Raw genomic sequence first — 6,000 nt, forward strand, 5'->3', positions numbered from 1 at the left:
CTAAACAGCCATTTCACCTGTGGCTCAATGAGTCCCAGGTGATCGCAGAGACTGAAATCTCTTGGGAGAACAGAAATGAGGAACGTGGGAGCAGAGTTTCTGGGGACTTAGAACTCTGTCCCAGAAACTGACCCCAGCACCTGAAACTGACAGTGCAGACGCCCAGAACTTTTGAGGAATTATAATTTTAAGAATGGACTGGATTCTCCTTCAAGAAAATGTCAATTTACTTGAATGTTGAAGGACAAAATTTGAAACTCTCAATGCTTAAATTTGTAATATCATTATGCCAAATAATTCTACATATTAAATTTCTGACAAATGCTATCCATTTAAACACCTATCACATAAATATGTATGTACCTATCACACATATGTATACATGTATATATCATAAATATGTATACATATGTGTGTAAACATAGAATTCAGTTAATATTTTATTTTAAGAGAGTTGTCAATTAACTACCTGTTGTTTCATGTTGCAACTATTGTTCAAACTCTCTCTCTCTATTCATTGTCAACGAAAAGAATGGGTTATACTATAAGAAAATCATATAGAATTCTAAGAAAAAGATATTTCTTAACATGAACTGTTGAAAACTGTTTTAAAAAGTTACATGATAATTAAATGTAAATAGTACTTTTCCCCTTCTAATAAATGAATTAATTAAGGCACAAATTATTTGGGCAGATATTTTACAAAGAGAGAAACTAAAGCAAAACTTAAAAGTTCTTTAAAAATATGATATCAGTGGTGATAATCCCGGATTTGCCAAAACTAGGAAGGCTCCAAATATGTTCGGGTAAGACTTGTTTTGAAAAGTCGTAGCAAGGAAATGAGGTTAGAGTCCTTCTCAGTGTGGCAACTCCCTGAGCTCTTCCTGAAGTCCCCACCTAGGAGCGGAAGGTTCCAGCCCGGGTCCCGTCAACAGTACAGCTGGAGATGTGCTCTCTCTGCCTCCAAGCAGGTCCTTACCTGTCTTAGTTTCCTTGGAGAAGCATTTTAGTTAAAGATTCTGTATAAATTACTCAGCAGCTTTGGAAGAGGGAAAAGCTGAGTAATAACAGATTTCCAGATGTGGATTCCTATGGAGAGCTGAGGTCTTGTTCAGACTGCCGAGCAATTGCGTGCAAAACAGAGATGTTGAGATTGCACGGTTTTTAAGGGCTCACAGCAATGCATTCATTAGTAATAAAGATCTTGAATAATTTAGGGCCACTCTTACGTCTCTGTTTCAAGGAGCTATTTCCGTATTAATTTCGTGTGTAGGAGAGGCACGTAAAACATCTTCTGGGTGCTGTGGAGAGCGGGGGTTACTACAGAAACGAGGAAGCAGTAAGAAGAGATCCACAAGCCAGGTGACCACCACCTTACTAACCATCCCAGATGGCAGCGACCTAGGAATGGAATCTAATTCATTTCATTAATTCTTTTACAAATACAGAGCTACAGCTACACATTTTTAAAAGACACCAAATACAAGTCAAGTCTTCAAAAGGATAATAATAATTTATTACACATGCATACTTCCTCTTCAGTTTTAAGTGTGATCTGAAAGTGTCTTTATCTTTTAAGAAGTTTGGGTTAAAAATAAACCTGTTGTAATCCTAACAGAGTTTTATAAATAAACGATGTCACATGAATCAAATATATTAGAACTTTACCGCTAATGTCTTCAGGCTGCTAAGGAGGTAGGGAGCCGGTTTTCATGTGTCTTTCGATAGGGTTAGAAGTCAAAGCTCAGGCATGTTACCCCACGAGCAGTGCCTGGAGAGACAGCACGTCTGGGAGCCCATGGTCCCAATCAACACTCTTAAAACAGTTACTGTGCTAAGTGATTACTAATTCACTCCAGAATGTCCTATAATAAAGATCAGCTTTGAAAAGTATATCCAAGGATAGCCTTTCTTTTTGAAAAGTATTAGTATCTCACTGCTGGTTTCTTAAAAAGAAAAACTTGGGACATTTAAAAAAAATGGAAATTGAGGGGCTGGCCCTGTGGCAGAGTGGTTGGGTTCACACGCTCTGCTTCTGTGGTCCAGGGTTTTGCTGGTTCGGATCCTGGGTGTGGACATGGCACCGCTCGTCAGGCCATGCTGAGGCGGCGTCCCACATGCCACAACTACAGGGACCCACAACTAGAACATATAACTATTTACTGGGGGAGAAAGAAAAGAAAAAAAAAAGGAAACTGATGAGCCATGGGGCAAGAATTGGATCAAGTGGACGGGAAACAACTGTTACTTGCTTTTCTCCTTGAAATGATGCTGAGTTTTCAGGAACAGATAAAACTGTAGGAAGAGAGAAGTCTGTCTCACATGAAATCTATATCGGTTTGAGTGCTGTAGACAAAGTTGAAAGCATATTTAGAAGTTTTCTATTCCATTATATCTGCATCAAAACATATCATAGTATCTGAGGTCCTGGCAACAGAGGGAGGGTGGAATGTCCCCCTGAGGGCTGCCAGGTGGAGACTACAGTAGATCTCCGGCGTTGATTAACCATGTGGATCAAGAATTTTGGTAGCAAAAAAATAAGAAGTTGCCTGACGTTCCAGTCAAAATGATGTAATTGAATTGACAAATGTTCAAGTACATGAGGATGAATTAGGGTAAGCTGGAAGGTACTTTAAGCAAATGGGCAATTGATAGCCCTGAGCTCTCAGCCTGGTTGGTTTTGGGTGGGCTGAGATAAAAGATCCCAGGACTGTTCTGGTTTTGCCTACTTCTGTTGACTGGAAGTTTTTAGTTACCATTGCAACTCCTGGTTCAAGCTCAGATAAACTTGGTTATGTCAACACTTTTTCTTTTCTTTTTTTCATGGAATGCTTTGGGTTATAAATCAAAACCAGTTATTGCAATTTTACAGCATCATTGACAACTGAGAGGAGGGCATTTTTTGCTAGTATGGTAGTAGTTTCTGTAAATCATGACTTACAGTTGACAGTGTCTTTACCTTCTGAAACAGAGCAGCCCACCTTGAGGAAGCAGGTGGGAAGAGGGTTACATCTTCCTACACAATGATGACTTGCCCTGGTTTGGACATACAGGCCCCACACCAACCAGGAGCTGAGTGACTGTGCCTTCTTATGCTTGGGCACTGCTTTTTGAGGCAGCCAGTGTTCTGTTAACTCTCTATCTGATAGCTATGTACACATACGTGTGAAAACTCTTAACTCCCAAGAGAGAAAGAAGAGCCTTAACACATCACACTCTAAAATGTGTAGATAGTCTTTCATATAAATCACAGGATAATTTTATATACATGTTTACATACCTGATAAACAATTTCAGGGAAAATTAAGTTACAAAAATTGATTCAAGAAAAGGGAACCTTTGTACTCTGCTGGTGGGAATGTAAATATGTACTGCCATTATGGAAAACAATATGGAGATTCCTCAAAAGATTAAAAATACCGCTACCATGTGATCCAGGGAAGCCACTTTTGAATCCAAAGGAAATAAAATAAGTATCTCTGAGAGATATCTGCGATCCTATGTTCATTGCAGCATTATTCACTGTAGCCAAGATATGGAAACAACCTAAGTGTTCATCAGTGGAGGGATGGATAAAGAAAATGTGGTATATACAGACAAGGAAATATCATTCAGCCTTGAAAAAGAAGGAAATCATCTCATATGCTACAATGTGGATGAATCTGGAGGATATTATGCTAATTGAAATTGTTACTGAACCAAAGTGGGTTTTCTTCTTGGTGAGTTGAAATCAAAGCCTTCACCAGAAGTAGTTGTCACACAAAGTAAAATTTATTTGCAGCAAATAAAGGAGACCACAGGGAGTCACTTCCAAAGCTGAGGCTCCCCGAGCAAGGGAAACAGGTGCCTTTATTTCGGATAGGGAATGAATATTCAAAAGGGAAGTTTTGTCATCACATGGAGAGGTGGGTCTTCGCTTGTGCAGGTGCAGTTTGAAAACATGCTCTCACATACATTGCATGTTACCATAATAAGGTCTAAGGTCCTCCTAGGGCAGAGATCTCAGCATTAACATGAAGCAAAGGTAACTTTTGGACAAATCTCAGCCCGTCTGCACAGGTGTTGCTCTTGCGGTGGGGTTTGGGCTGGATCTGGGGCTCAGTGATTGCATCTCTTAACATAACTTTGAGAAACAGTTAAGTGCTTTTGAAATCTCCTTTGAGTTACTCAAGGCAGTTAGTCGGTGACAGAAGAAGCCAGACACAGAAAGACAAATATCACATCATCTCACTTACATGTGGAATTATATCAAAGGAAAAAGAAAAAAAAGTTGACTTCAAAGTAACAGAGCGTAGCCAGGGTTTACCAGAGGCTGGGGTGGAGGAAAAGGGGAGATATTGACCAAAGGACACAAACGCCTCCTTCAGGCTTCACCGAAGTCTTCCATGACGACCCTCTCTGAAGGAGCTTCAGCACACCCCTCCATCTTATTCATCACTATCAGCACAGCCTGTGGTCATCTGGGCTCTTTCTATGTTTACTGGTTTATTATTTGTCTTCTCTCCTAGGATGCAAGCTCCTCAAAGGCAGGAACAAGAGCTCCGTGTGGCGGAAAACTTTTCCCTTCTTCCTGCCTAGATTCTCGGGCTGGCCTAATAACTAAATTGACATAAAACAGATTAACAGGAGAAAAGCAAATTTCGTACATAGGAGAACCCCAGAAGACATGAAACTCTCCGGCAGTCAGGCAATTGAGGCTGAGATGTCATCTGAACTGAGGACAAACGAGTGGGGTCTTGGGTCTCAAAGGGGAGGAAGATAGTTCGCAGGAAAACGAGAGGAGCACCCGTTTGGTGAACCGACGTTTGCCCCGCCGGCAGACTCCAGCAGATGAGTCTTTCGGATTTCAAGATATCAGTTGTTTTTGGTAATAGCTGTCTTCCTGGTTCAAATGCCCTATCATCTAAATTCTTTTAGGCAGTTAAGGAGAAGGCAGAAAGCTCTTCTTGAGTCTGCCAGACCCCGATTATCTTCAGCTCTAAATGATCCACGTGCCAAAGTGCTATGTTCTGGGGTGGGTGTTCTGCTCCCCTCAGCTCTTTCCTCTTGTCCCTGTGCCATATTGTGATTATAATAAGTATATATTTGGCCTTTGTCCCCCTTCAGGCACAAAGCTCTTAAAACTCTGGAAATTTCCTAAGTGATGAAGTGTCTTTTGTGGTGTTAATGAGGTGACTTTCGGAAGCACTTGAAGGATGGGAGCTGGTTGCCAGGGGAACCAACCCTGTGATTAGAGAGCTGGAGTCTCCGACCTCCAGGGAGGGGTGAGGGGCTGGAGGTTGAATCAATCACCAGTGGTCAGTGATTTAATCCGTCATTTCTATGCAATGAGGCCTCCTTGAAAACCCAAAAGGGTGGGGTTCAGAGAGCGTCTGGGTGGGTGAACTTCTGGAGATTTGGGGGGAGTGCAGTGTTGGAGAGGGCGTGAAGCTCTGCGCCCTTTCTCCATACCCTGCCCTATGCATCTCTTCCATCTGGCTCCTGAGTTATATGCTTTTATAATAAACTGGTAATCTAGTAAGTAAAATGTTCACCTGAGTTCCATGTGCCGCTGTAGCATGTTAACTGAACCCAAGGAGCGGGTTGTGGGAACCTCTGATCTATAGCCAGCCAGTCAGAAGCACAGGTGACAACCGGACTTTTGATTGGTGTCTGAAGTGGAGGGCGGTCTTGTAAGACTGAGTCCTTAACCTGTGGGATCCGACCCTATTTCTAAGCAGATAGTGTCAGAATTGAGTTGAATTATAGGTGTGCGGGATCAGAATTGGCCACTCCAAAATGTGTCTCTTTGGCTTGATTACTTTTAAGAACAAAAGACTCTGAAAGAAACTCTGACCTCCCCCTCAACTGCCTGAAAGAATTTAAAATAGAAGGGCCTGTTCCAGGAAGGAGCTAATGCCATAAGGTAACTGTAATGTAGGGTCAAATGAGTCTCTCAGGTCACATTGTCTACAGTTGGTCCATTTGCATTTCCATCTCCATGTAAATTGCCTTCCTCCC

The sequence above is a fragment of the Equus caballus genome, chromosome 18 (assembly GCF_041296265.1).
Source record: "Equus caballus isolate H_3958 breed thoroughbred chromosome 18, TB-T2T, whole genome shotgun sequence".
Lineage (NCBI taxonomy): Eukaryota > Metazoa > Chordata > Mammalia > Perissodactyla > Equidae > Equus > Equus caballus.